General features: G+C 45.3%; 1 protein-coding gene across 1 annotated transcript in view; it reads left to right on the forward strand.

The window, feature by feature from the left end:
• The window catches only part of LOC121565682 (transport and Golgi organization protein 1 homolog), a 78751-nt gene that overhangs the window by 27254 nt on the left and 36130 nt on the right, over positions 1–15367 (forward strand).

Below are 15367 nucleotides of genomic sequence, written 5' to 3' on the forward strand. Positions count from 1 at the left end.
GAGTATATCCACATCACCATCAGACCATTTTATTGGTAAACTACATGGTAATGTAAAACTTTTATTTTTTAGTGATCCAATACATAATATAGTACATTTGTCATAATTTGGTTGTAATCCAGAGAGGTTAGAAAATGTATCTAGATCCTCTATGAGGCTGTGGAGGGATTCTAGTTGTGGATTTAAAAGAAAACATGAATCATCAGCGTACAATGACACCTTTGTTTTTAAGCCCTGTATTTCTAATCCTCTGATATTATTATTGGATCTGATTTTAATAGCTAACATCTCGATGGCCACAATAAATAGATATGCCGATAGTGGACAACCTTGTTTCACTCCTCTTGACAGTTTAAAACTTTCTGAGAAATAGCCATTATTTACTATTTTACACCTAGTGTTACTATACATGATTTTGACCCATTTTATAAGAGATTCTCCAAAATTGAAATGCTCCAGGCATTTATATATAAACCCCAGTCGAACTTTATCAAATGCCTTTTCGAAGTCTGCTATGAATAGCAGGCCTGGTTTCCCATATTTTCCATAGTGTTCTGTTGTTTCCAATACTTGCCTTATATTATCTCCAATGTATCTTCCATGTAAAATACCTGTCTGATTAGAATGAATAATATCCGACAATAGCTTTTTAATTCTATGCGCTATACATTTTGCTAGGATTTTTGCATCACAACACTGAAGTGTAAGGGGCCTCCAATTTTGTAAATGGACTGGATCTTTATATTTTCCACTTGTATCCTGTTTCAGTAATAATGAGATCAGTCCTTCTTCTTGAGTGTCAGATAATCTACCATTTACATAGGAGTGGTTAAAACATGCTAATAACGGTCCTCTGAGTATATCAAAAAAGGTTTGGTATACCTCGACTGGTATGCCATCCAACCCTGGAGTTTTCCCAGACTTAAAGTCTTTAATTGCATCCAGAAGTTCCTCCTCTGTAATTTCACCTTCACATGAGTCTTTCTGTGTGGCTGTTAATTTGACATTATCAATAGAAAAAAAATCTCTACAATTAGCTTCAGTTAGAGGAGATGGAGGCGACTGAAAAGAAAACATATGCTTAAAGTACTTTGTTTCTTCCTTCAAAATATCATTTGGTGAATTATGGGTGACTCACCCATATCAATTGTAACCAGTTTCATTAAGTTCTTTTTGGTAGCATTCCTATGTTGAAGATTAAAAAAGAATTTTGTGCATTTTTCCCCATATTCCATCCAGTTTGCTTTATTTTTATAATATATTACACTCTTTCTTGAATAAGTTTCTCCATTTCTTTTTGTTTTTCCTCTAATTTATTCTGAGCCTCTATGTTACAGTTTTTATTGCCATCTATCTGTTCTGTTAGACTTTCTATTTCCTTTCTTAGTATAAACTCTTTTGACCTAAATTGCTTTTGTTTTCGAGATGAGTACTGAATTGCATGGCCTCTAAAGGCACATTTAAAGGTGTCCCATACAATAAGGGCATTCGCTGTACCTATGTTATGTTGGAAAAAGTCAGTTATAAATTCCTTTGTTCTAATTATAAATAAATTATCATCCAATAGGCTTTGATTAAATTTCCAATATCCTCGCCCACGTGGAAATTCAGTAAGAGTAATGTATATGCCTATTATGTGATGGTCCGACCGCATTCTGTCCCCTATCAACACTTTTTTTACTTTTGGTGCCAACGAGAATGAGATAAGAAAGAAGTCAAGACGACTAGCTTGATTCAGTCTCCGCCATGTATATCTCACTAGATCAGTATATTTAAGCCTCCATATATCTACTAGTTCTAATGTATCCATGACATTCACAATTTCCTTAAGAGCATGTGGGTGATTGTTTGTGGTGTGATTTCCTTTACGGTCCATTGAGCTATTTAAAACAGTATTATAATCCCCCACCATAATAATATTGTCTTGAGTTGCTTGCAGGCTTGATAATTTATTATATATATTGTCAAAGAATTGTGGATCATCATTATTTGGTCCGTAAAGGTTAATGAGCCATATCTGTTTATGGTCCAATAACATATTTAAAATAATCAATCTACATTGTGTATCTATTTGTACAATTTGCACATTCGGATCGAAATTACTATTAATTAATATCATCACCCCTTTTGAATTTCTTTGCCCATGGGAGAAGTATATTCCCCCCATTCTTTTTTCCACGCTACTTCATCTCGAATTGTTGAATGAGTTTCCTGTATACAATAGATATTATATTCCTTCTCTTTGAGCCATGTAAATATTGTTCTTCTTTTGTTATTATCAGCTAAGCCATTACAATTATAACTGGCTATACTTATTTCACCATACACCATAATGAGATACAAGTTTCAAGTCTATTTATCATTATATATGTTTGTAAATTTACCGATAAAAAATAGCGTAATGATTGAGTGTCCATATAGCTGTACCGTGATATTTGCATTGCTACGGAGTAACCCTTCAATTGTTCTCCACTAATTCCCCCGCTAAAGCACCTCCCCATCCCAAGTTGAGCCGTCATCCCAAGGTTCAGCATCCCACCCACGTCCCTCCGTATCCCTAAGGCCCCGAGAGGCCAGGACCCATCCATCAAAAACAGCACACAGTGCCACCCACAAAACAGAAGCAGATTAACCGCCAAAAGCATTTCCAATGCTTTCACCTCTATATAACTATATATTTTTAAATTATGCATATCCTATTTTCCATCATTATCAATTAATATGCGTAATAATGTTGGCAGTTCACGCGTAGGATTCTAACATATAACCCGGATTGCCATTGTATTACATTTAATTAATTGACAAGCAATTATTATCCTAGCAAATAATTCCCGTGGTCCATCCCATACCCTCCCCCCCAACATCCCCACCCCCCCACAACAGATGCCAGACAAGCACACACGCACATACTCACATACTCCAACACACTCAACCCCCTCCTCCACAGTCCACCATAAAAACAGATACTCAACAGCTGTTATATCCCAGAGCCCAACTCGAGAAATAACTTGATTTACGAGTGCACATACAGTTAAAGCTGAATGAGAAAGCATGCAGATTGAGTAGAAATTGATAACAATGTGAGATTAGATTAATCTACTTAATCTATGTCAAGTCCTAGGTGATGGAGATCAGATCCACCCTCTTCACCTGAGACACAAACACTCTGATCCCCTGTTGTAACCATTTCCCCAAGCATCTCCATGCGGTCAGACCTTTGATTATTTTGTGCCACCTGGGCTACAATGATAAACCCCCTCTCTGATTGTCCGAGTGTGACCCCCTCCCCATGGGTTACTGCAGCCAGTGTTGCCAGCACTGCCACTACCTGGGTGGGCGTACCCCACCGGAATCCCCACCGGCTAGGTAAAAGGTCGTCAAGGTTCTCATTAGCAGCTTTGAGAATTTCCTTGTATATTATGCTCTCCCATCAGGGGGCTCTGGCTTTGTAGGACCAACCCTGCCAGGCAGGCTCAGAATCTTGAGGGGGCGGTGCTGCTCAAGTAGGTCTCTGACCGCATTTATTTCTCTGTTTAGGCTGCATATTCACAGCAGGTCCATAAAAGAGATGGGAACTTCTCTTTGGTGTATGGGTCGCTCAGGTGGGTGTCCAGGTTATAGGGTTAGGGATCTTTCCATCATGATAGGACAATGAGAAATTAGATTAGATGTATACTATATTTAAAAATGTATATCCCTCATCTACACAAAATTGAAAGCTCTCTCTCAGTACCCCTGCTCATAGACCCCCGGTCGGCTCTGGGATATGCAACCATTTCCCCTCTCACTCACTTAACGCCGCACCTTTTCAAACACAAAAATGCACACCACATGGTTGACTGGGGAAGAAATGGGCCGAGCGTGCAAACGCACCCGCATCCACATCTGCCGCAAGGGGAAAGGACGCCAGAGAGAACACAGGACCAACCACAACAACCATCTGCCAAAACAACAACCTCCCGCCAAAAAAGCCATGTTCTAATTATTTGTATTTAAATATGTATTATTCTGCTTGTTATATCGTTTTATCCTTTTATAAAATACTATACTTACTATAAATGTTATTTAATATTACAATCCCTATCATTGCTAGTATCAGGTGCTCCAATATTTGACTCATCTATTACAACTTTTAGAATAGCCAAATATGTTATCAAACCAACCGTTTATGGAGCTATTTATACCAGAGTTCTCAGCCAGTTCGTTCGTCAGCGTGGTTACTCCCCTGAAGCTCTTTTGTCACGGACCCGTCCGGTGCTATGTTGATTGAGGATGAAAGTACAGCACATATATCCAAACAGAACACAAACTCCGCCCCGCTCAGCCAAAAGCATATCTAAAGCTATTCTATTCTGCCATGTCATTAAGCTAGTTGCCGCTGTCTGCTCAGCTAATCCCTTTATTGCATCACGAGTGTGGTTTATAAATCTTTGCTGGTTATAGTAAATATAATTCATCCAATCTACGTTTTTATTAATTGTTGACCACCAAAAAAGACTTGATTCAAACTCAGCTGCGATCTGATTCCTAGCTTTGAATTGTTCTGGAACCCCTCGAGGTACTCCTATCCCATCAAAGGATCCTTTCATCAAAGGATCCCGGGAGGAGGTCCTACTTTCTACGTGACAACTCACCAGTCTCTGACACGTTTGATTGTTTACATATGTAGGTGAGTTCACAATCAGTTATCACCACACAACCATCAGATGTCAGCACGGGCCTGGTTTTGGCTCCTAAAATCCTCTGGCTGCAACAAAGAGGAGAGATTAGTCATGGTCTATTTTAGTTGTGATATTCTCTGTGTAGGAGCAGGAGCTAAGATGCCCTACTCTGTATCCTATCTTACTAGTCCTAGAAAAACAATTAGAATCCCCTGAGACTTCAAATGTAGGCAACCTAGGTCGGAATGACTTTGTTATCGGGGGATACAGATAGTTCAAGTTACTACAAGACTCTTTCACCACATTCCCAGGTGGCTTGCATGGAGGATAAACCTGTTTTTGCGTACTTCAGACTTTCAGACAGTACCTACCCTTCTATGGGTCGCACTGCCATTTCTGGTAATTCCCTACTTTCACAATACTACACCTGTCCCTAAACTGTGTATGGAGATTTACATAACCCCCCCCCGCTCAGTATGAGCAACTACATAGTCCCAGGGTGTACATGGTGACATACATATGGTGATGTCCTTCCCTAAAGTCCCTAGTACTTCCCCTTTCCCTACGTCTAGCTGTCTCCTATGCCTTCGTAGACTGTGCTCAGGTATTATTTTATCAACTTGTGTTAGGTTAACTACTACTTCTGGCTGATCAGGAGGGTTTGAGTGTGTTAGGAATATGGCCCCCACAATCAGACAGCTACCTACCGTCGGGAGACCTGTGAATCCCCACCCTCGCCCTGAGAACATGTCAGACGCCAATCCATTGCTTCACCTTCTACCGAACTCACACAGGGATGATCAGACAGGGTAAGGGAATCTTCGTTAAGGAGCCAACCCCCGAGCCTTAATGGTGATCGGTTCTTTCTCCTAACTCTGTGTTTGTTCATCAGGTGTAACTGGGTTTACCTTTTTTGCAGTGTGTGACATGCACCCAGGTGGATCTAATAGGACTTGATAGGGCCCTTCCCAACAGGCCTGCTTCCAGTTTTTCTTCTTTTAGGGACTGGATCCACACCCAGTCTCCTGGTGAGATAGAGTGGGTCACCTTCTCCTTTAGTTCACCTGTGGGGCACAAAACCTCTGACACACGGGTGTGGTTAATAAACTATCTTCACACATACATGTTGAGCTCTCAATTTCTATAGTTTTTTTTTTGTTTTTTTTAGTATTTTGTCCTCTCCTTCGTATATATTTATTATTTAATCCTATCACTCCCCCTTTTTGACACATGATTTGCCCATGTGTCAATATTACCACCTTCCTAAACCATCCCTTAGGTAATTTATCATCCAATTGCCATACCTTTCATTTTTGAGATTGTCTTTTGCTTCTTTATTGCTCCTCCCACTTCCTTTGTCTTTTACCTGACCTGAAGACTGATTGTTGGACATGACAAGTCCATATTTAGGTCACCTAAGTCTCCTGTCTAGCAACAAAGAATAAAAATCTCTATGTTCATGATTAACCCAGTTATATCTAATAGCCCACCAAAAAACCCTCATCATCTTTAAATCACGACCAATGTCATATCCCTCTTTACTCTCTACCATTTGGATAACATCCCTGATGTATGTATGCCTCCTTAGAGTTCCAAATTATTTTACCATGGGCTACCATTGCCTTCTCATAGATAAGACCACTTAATTTACCCGTATGCAGTACATAATGGAGTACCCAAACTTTACAGCAGTTTATCATTACCAAAAAGCTCATCATTTGTTTTTTGTTTAACGGTTTTGGCGCTTCAAGTATAGCAGTTTTCCTGGATGAGTTTAACATTCGCCCCTCCTGAGTTATAGTGTGTCCTAGGTAAATGACCTCGCTCTGCCAAAGTTGAAGTTTCTTTTTGCTCACTTTGTGTCCCTGTTCTGCCAGGAAGGTTAACAATTGGATTGTATCCCTCTTACATCCCTCCTGAGTGGGATTAGCCAATAGAATATCATCTACATAAACTAACATTTTTGGCTTCCTTCCCCAGGTTCAAACTTTCCCAAATTCCTAGTTATAACCTGGGCAAAGATTGTAAGACTTTCCGAGTAGCCTTGAGGCATCCTAGCGTAAGTCCATTTCCTTCCCTGAAAAGTAAAGCCAAACCACCCCTGACTATCCGGATGAACTGGGATACTAAAGAAAGCATTAGCTAAATCTATCACTGTAAAATAGGAGTTCTCTGGTTTCAATTGGTTCAGCAATGTATGTGGATCTGGTACTCATGGAGCTCTGGGAATTATATTTCTATTAACCCCCTGCAAGTCCATGACCATCCTCCAGTCGGAGCTAGGTGCCGCCTTTTTAACAGGAAATACTGTAGAGTTGCATTATGCCTCATCTCCAGGAATTATCACCCCTCCCTTAAGTAAATGCTCAAATGTAGGTGTTATCCCTTTTATTGCTTCTGGTTTCATAGGGTATTGCTTTTGGTATGGTCTATTATCGGATCGAGGAATCACTTGTACTGGAGCTACCCCCTTAATTAGTCCTACATCGGCTGGTCCTTGTGACCATAATTTGAACGGAATTGCTGCTAACTCAGCCTCCTGTTCCTGAGTTAAGAAAATCTCTTCCTGTCATCCGTTAAAACTTATCTCCAAGTGGACCCCGGGCAGGGTTTTTGCTCTCCAATTTAACTTTCTTCTATATCTCCCAGTGGAGTGGCCACACTGATCCCCATTTGGTGTATTCTGCCAGTCAGTAATGTTTTTCCCCTGTTTTATCCATTTACCTAGTGATAACCATTCCTCTGAATGTTCTTTCACTAGGGCAACATGGGGGCTCCACCTTTCTCTGTACAGCCTCTGGCTCTGTGAACCCATTTTAACCCAATTTGAAAAACAACAACCACAAATAGCCAGGCCTCACTTAATTTGGTAGCTCACTTTTATGACCTAAATACTGCCTAACTGAGATGAGCTAATCTCTTTCTCCTGGTTATAATCTAAAGATGGTAGTACACACAAAACATGATACAGATATCCCCAGTCTTAACCCATCAATAATTGTTTGTATCAATCTCATTCCTCATAACTAATCCATTAAACCACTCAAAATTCCTCGAGTATACAATGATTATTTAATTGATTACCCTATCTCTGCTACATGTGATCTCATCTCAAATGATCCATTATCAATTATTTGTTCAACCCCCTAGGAAAATCTGTCTCCCCTGTTTCACCAATCCAGAACCCACCACAGGCTGGCGCTATTTCCCCAGCACAACAGCCAATGCATACTTGCATCCCCGTAACCAAAATAAATTATCGTTCTAGAATGTACCAACAATTTTGTATTTTCCCGCTAACCCATTTCAGTTCGCTATTCAATTTCTTTAACCGTTCTCTCTGATTAGGCCCTAATTAATAAAACAAATACTTGCTATCGTTGATCAGCATACACTTAATGACATTCCTACCATCTGAACTATGTCCTGTCTCTTACATCTCCTCCCCCTCTCCTGCTCCTTCCTACATTATGGGGGAGGCGCGGGAAACTTCCCTACAATCTTCCTTCTTAGGAAATAATGTCATTCGTACTTGTAACATATTTTCATAGTCCTATCTAGAATACTACTAAAGCTATCTTATGCAACTTTTAATACACGTAAAAACTCTCTCTCTCTCCACCCATTCCCTATTGAATAAGTGAGTCTTTCTATTTAACCCCAAAACACGCTACAAATAGTCCATTCAACATTACCAAACCAAATACTCCATCGTACCCATTCAATCAACACATCAGCAGTGGAATTTACACTCATAAATGCAGATTGTTACTCCATGCCTTGAAATGATAAATAGATTTCCACCAATAGCACCATTAATGATTTCTCATCTTACCCTCTGACACAAAATGAAGTTCCCTCACTGTACTACGTTAGCTCTACCATGATAATTAGTTCAATTTAACCATCTATTTGCTTTGTACTATATTATACATTACGTCTAAAACAACATTACTTATGGTCAGTTTATTCCACCATCACATGATCCAACAACGCCACAACCTTAAACTCATATGGGGCGGCAGGCAGCTTAGTGACCAATAGCGCCGCTCCAACAACCGAGAGGTCGCCGGTTCCAATCCCCGAGCCGACCAGGCGAAAAATCTGCCGATGTGCCCTCGAGCAAGGCACTCAACCCCAATCGCTCCTGCAAGTCGCTCTGGACAAGAGCGTCTGCCAAATTACCAAAAATGCAAATGTAAATATTCTCTACTTTCTCACCCATGACGTACGTCTACGTTCGGGTGAGCAAGTTTAGAACATCTCTCGTCAGAAACCCACATGCACCTCTCAAATAATCACCACGTGGTGTTCCCAGCCAACTCCCAGTCTATCATGGCTCCAAAAGCCACACTTTCGCTGTCTCCAGCCCCTCCCCTCGCAACTCTACCTATTCCTTGTCCAGGGGGAACAGGCTTTGTGAGGAGCTGTTTCTCGTTTTAGCGCGTTTCCAATATTCTGCCGTTATTCAAAGTACTTTAATCTATTTATTTAAATCAAATGATTCCCACCTAATTAGTTAAAGTTGGTGCATGTTTATATTTCAACGATAAACCGAATTATTTCAGTCTAATTGTTTAACCAGTATTTTGCAGGGTCAAACATCAAACGTTAAATCAAATAATAAACCAAATAGCCTAAACCAAGCACCTAAAACCAGTATTATGCTATGTCAAACATCAAACATCAAATCAAATAATAAACCGAATTGCTTCGACACAACTATTCAAAAGCAGTATTATGCTATGTCAAACACCAAACATCAAATTTCAATCATATCAGCTCAAACTGTCAGAGTGGTGTAGGTGGATGAGTAGGAATCAGGCGCAGGAAACCAGGAGGACTTCAACAGAACTTTACTAAAGTCCAAACACAAATATCAGTCGCCAACCCAACCGGGTGGCGCGAACAATTACGCACGAAAACACAGTGCGGAAACAACAAGAAAAGCGCACACAGTGCGAGCTCTCGAAAATACACAAATAACGAGAGAACAAACTCGTAGAAGCAGGCTGACATAAACAATCACGCATAACACCTGACCCAAACACACGAAACTAAATAAGGGAACAATTAAGACACAAATAAGGGACAGGTGTTATGAACAGACAAAACCAAATGAACATGAAACATAGAACGGTGGCAGCTAGTACTCCGGAGACGACGACCGCCGAAGCCTGCCCGAACAAGGAAGAGGAGCAGCCTCGGCCGAAACCGTGACAGTACCCCCCCCTTGACGCGCGGCTCCAGCCGTGCGCCGACCCGGAGCTCGGGGACGACCCGGACGACGCGGAGCAGGGCGCGCAGGATGACCCCGATGGAAATCGGTCAGTAGGGACTGGTCTAATATGTCCCTCCTTGGCACCCAGCACCGCTCCTCCGGGCCGTACCCCTCCCACTCCACGAGATATTGAAGACCCCCCATCCGGCGTCTAGAATCCAGGATGGACCTCACGGTATACGCCGGAGCCCCCTCGATGTCCAACGGGGCGGAGGAGTCTCCTCAATCTCAAAGTCCTGGAGTGGACCAGCTACCACCGGCCTGAGGAGAGACACATGGAACGAGGGGTTAATATTTTTGTAATCAACAGGTAGTTCTAACCTATAACTCACCTCGTTCAATCTCCTCAGGACTTTAAATGGCCCCACAAACCGCCGACCCAGCTTCCGGCAGGGCAGGCGGAGGGGCAGGTTTCTGGTTGAGAGCCAGACTCGATCTCCAGGTGCGTACACTGGCCCCTCATTGCGGTGTAGGTCGGCGCTCGTCTTCTGTCGACGTATGGCACGCTGCAGATGGACGTGTGCAGCGTCCCCACGTCTCCTCCGAGCGCCGCACCCACTCATCCACAGCGGGGCCTCGATCTGGCTCTCATGCCATGGTGCCAGAACCGGCTGGTACCCTAACACACACTGAAAAGGGGTTAGTTGGGTGGAGGAGTGGCGAAGAGAGTTCTGTGCCATCTCGGCCCAGGGCACATATCTCGCCCACTCCTCCGGCCGGCCCTGACAGTATGACCTCAGAAACCTACCCACATCCTGGTTGACACGTTCAACCTGCCCATTACTCTCCGGGTGGTAACCCGAGGTAAGGCTTACCGAAACCCCCAACCGTTCCATAAATGCTCTCCACACTCTAGAGGTGAACTGGGGGCCTCGGTCAGACACTATATCCTCGGGTACCCCGTAATGCCGGAAGACATGGGCGAACAGAGCCTCTGCGGTCTGTAGGGCAGTGGGTAGACCCGGCATGGGAAGGAGACGACAGGCCTTAGAGAACCGATCCACAACGACCAGGATGGTAGTATTCCCCTGTGAGGGGGGAAGGTCGGTAACAAAATCCACCGAGAGGTGGGACCAGGGTCGTTGTGGAATAGGCAGGGGTTGTAACTTACCCCTGGGCAAATGTCTGGGCGCCTTACACTGGGCACACACCGAACAGGAGGAGACATAAATCCTCACATCCCTAGCTAACGTTGGCCACCAGTACTTCGTGCTAAGGCAGTGCACTGTCCGGCCGATACCCGGATGGCCAGAGGAGGGGGACGTATGAGCCCAACAAATGAGGCGATCGCGTACCTCGAGCGGAACGTACGTCCGACCCACAGGACACTGTGGAGGACTCGGGTCGGTGCGTAACGCCCGCTCGATCTCACCATCAACCTCCCACACCACCGGAGCAACCAGACAAGACTCCGGTAGTATGGGCGTGGACTCAACTGACCTCTCCTCTGCGTCATACCGCCGAGACAGAGCATCTGCCTTCCCGTTCTGGGACCCAGGGATGTATGTGATTTTAAACACAAACCGGGCTAGGAACATAGTCCAGCGAGCCTGGCGAGGATTCAGTCTCCCTAGCTGCCCGGATGTACTCCAGGTTACGATGGTCAGTTAGAATGAGGAAAGGGTGTTGAGCCCCCTCGAGCCAATGCCGCCACACCTTTAGGGCCTGTACCACGGCTAACAGCTCCCTGTCTCCTACGTCATAATTCCGCTCCGCCGGACTGAGCTTCTTTGAGTAAAACGCACAGGGACGGAGTTTAGGTGGAGTGCCAGAACGCTGGGAAAGAACGGCCCCTATCCCGGCCTCTGACGCGTCCACCTCTACTTGGAACGGTAAAGAGGGATCCGGATGCGCCAACACCGCCGCCGAGGTAAACAGGTCCTTCAGTCTCCCAAATGCCCTGTCCGCCTCAGCTGACCACCGCAAGCGCACCGGACCCCCCTTTAACAGAGACGTTATGGGAGCTGCCACCTGTCCAAAACCCCGGATAAACCTCCGGTAATAATTCGCAAAACCCAAGAACCGTTGCACCTCCTTCACAGTGGTTGGGGTCTGCCAATTACGCACAGCTGACACCCGGTCTACCTCCATCTTCACCCCTGACGCAGATAACTGGTAACCCAGAAAGGAGACCGACTTCTGAAAAAACAGACATTTCTCTGCCTTGACATATAGGTCATGCTCCAACAGCCTCCTCAATACTCGGCGCACCAGGGCTACATGCTCAGCACGGGTAGGACTATACACCAGAATGTCGTCGATGTACACAACTACTCCCTGTCCCTGCATGTCCCGGAAGATCTCATCGACGAAGGATTGGAAGACTGAGGGAGCATTCATCAACCCATATGGCATGACTAGATACTCGTAGTGTCCGGAAGTCGTGCTAAACGCTGTCTTCCATTCATCGCCCTCTCGAATGCGCACCAAGTTATATGCGCTCCTAAGATCCAATTTTGTAAAGAACTGCGCACCGTGCAGTGACTCCGTCATAGTCGCAATCAGAGGAAGTGGATAGCTGTACTTCACTGTGATCTGATTGAGACCGCGGTAATCAATACACGGGCGCAGACCTCCATCCTTTTTCTTCACAAAAAAAGAAACTTGAGGAAGCGGGTGAAACGGAGGCCCGTATGTATCCCTGTCTAAGAGACTCAGAAATGTATGTCTCCATAGCCTTTCTCTCCTCTTGAGACAAAGGATACACATGGCTCCGCGGGAGAGCTGCTCCTGACTGGAGATCTATCGCACAATCCCCCCCGTCTATGAGGCGGCAGCTGCGCCGCCCTAGTCTTACTGAACGCTAATGCCAAATCCTCATACTCGGGGGGAATCTGCAGTGCTGGCATTAGATTCGGACTCTCCACCGAGGTCGCCCCTATGGAAACACCCAGACACCGCCCCTCACATTGAGCAGACCACCCTTTAAGAGCTTTCTCTCGCCACCTAATAATAGGGTCATGAGTCATCAACCAGGGAAGACCCAGCACTACCGGATACGCAGGAGAGTCAATCAGATAGAGCTGAATTCTCTCCTCATGACCCTCCTGCGCCATCATCTGAAGGGGTGCTGTGACTTCCCTAATCAACCCTGACCCTAACGGACGGCTATCTAGGGCATGGACGGGGAAAGGCTTATCCACTGGAAGGAGGGGAATCCCTAACTCTATACAGAACTGGCGATCTACAAAATTCCCAGCTGCGCCTGAATCTACCAGCGCCTTATGCTGGGCACGAGGTGCAACCTGTGGGAAACAAACAGGCAAGGTTAGGTGCACGACAGAAAGCTCTGGGTAAGCAGGGCGCCTACTCACCTGGGGGACCCCCAATGCGTGACCTGCCATCTCCCTCACTGGAGGACCCGCCCCAACACCTAGCCGCGGTGTGCCCTCCACGACCACAGTTGGTGCAAGGGCCGGGTCCCCTCGGGCTCCTCCTCCTCCGTTCCCTAGCGCCAGCACCTCCGAGCTCCATAGGGCTCGGCTCGGAGGTGCTGGAGAGTGGAATGGGCGAACCCCCCCTCCGGGACGCCCACGGGTGGCGAGCAGGGTATCCAGCCGGATGGCCATGTCGACCAGCTGGTCGAACGTCAACGACGTGTCCCTGCACGCCAACTCTCGCTGGACGTCCTCCCGGAGGCTGCAGCGGAAATGGTCGATATGGGCCCGCTCATTCCACCCTGCATCAGCCGCTAGGGTCCGAAACTCCAAGGCAAAGTCATGGGCGCTCCTCATCCCCTGTCGGAGGTAGAATAGACGTTCCCCCGCCGCCTTCCCTTCTGGTGGATGGTCGAACACAGCACGGAAGCGGCGGGAGAACTCCGCATAGTTCGTGGTAGCGGCGTCCATTCTCCTCCACTCGGCGTTGGCCCACTCCAACGCCTTGCCGGTGAGACAGGAGATGAGGGCTGAGACGCTCTCGTGTCCCGAGGGCGCCGGGTGTACGGTGGCGAGGTAGAGCTCCACCTGCAGCAGGAACCCTTGACACCCGGCAGTGGAGCCGTCGTACGCCCTCGGGAGCGAGAGCCGAATCCCACTAGGTTCCGGAGATGAGACAGGAGCGCTGACCGATGGGGCTGGTTCGGTTCGTGGAGGTGTGGGAACCCCGCTGGTCTCCCATCGGTGCAGCGTATTCATCACCCCCTCCAGGGCATGACAGACCTGGTTGATGCGGTCCTCCTGACCACGAAGACGTTCATCCATCTCGGCTGTCGGCGCGGTCGCTCCTGCTGATTCCATGGAAGTGATGCGTGATTCTGTCAGAGTGGTGTAGGTGGATGAGTAGGAATCAGGCGCAGGAAACCAGGAGGACTTCAACAGAACTTTACTAAAGTCCAAACACAAATATCAGTCGCCAACCCAACCGGGTGGCGCGAACAATTACGCACGAAAACACAGTGCGGAAACAACAAGAAAAGCGCACACAGTGCGAGCTCTCGAAAATACACAAATAACGAGAGAACAAACTCGTAGAAGCAGGCTGACATAAACAATCACGCATAACACCTGACCCAAACACACAAAACTAAATAAGGGAACAATTAAGACACAAATAAGGGACAGGTGTTATGAACAGACAAAACCAAATGAACATGAAACATAGAACGGTGGCAGCTAGTACTCCGGAGACGACGACCGCCGAAGCCTGCCCGAACAAGGAAGAGGAGCAGCCTCGGCCGAAACCGTGACACAAACGTTTCAGTTCAGTCACACAATTCATCACTTTAGCTTTATGTTCCCAATTGTTTTTAACGGGTTATATGGTTTAAGCAACCACAAACCCAACAGTTACCCCCAAATTATACAGTTTGAATAGTTCACATACGTTTTTTATTTTTTTATCCCTAATTGGTTTTTCATCAAGGTACATTATCATTCACACCCTCATGCATACAGTAACACTCTAATTTAAAGTACCTCCTATGGATTTCTAACCATAGCTCGCACCGTTTTTTAAAAAGTACCTCCTATGGATGTTCTATCCATAGCTCGCACCGTTTTTTAAAGGTACCTCCTATGGTTGTCTAACCATAGCTCGCACCTCCCATGGGTTTTAACCATCACAATTATCAAACATTTGCATGGTATTTTATCAAATCGAATTAGTAATCTATAATCGTTATTTATAGAGTAATAGTTCACTTACATCAAACAGGCGCTTCACAAAATTAATTTGGATAAAGCCAATGTGCAAAACTTTAGTTATATTACAATAGGTGTTTGCTTACCTTTTTAGAAGCCCGGGCACTTTGTGAAACACACGGTTCGAAGACAGCGATTGTCCAATAGGCTGGATGAATTCCAGCGAAGTTCTGCTACCAGATCACGTCAGAGGTCACCAATTGTTAGAAATTGCGTAATTCAAATCTGGTATTGAAATAAGAATCAAGAGATCTTCAATCCAAGCTAAATTTATTATATGCAAA

The sequence above is a fragment of the Coregonus clupeaformis genome, chromosome 33, assembly GCF_020615455.1.
Source record: "Coregonus clupeaformis isolate EN_2021a chromosome 33, ASM2061545v1, whole genome shotgun sequence".
NCBI lineage: Eukaryota > Metazoa > Chordata > Actinopteri > Salmoniformes > Salmonidae > Coregonus > Coregonus clupeaformis.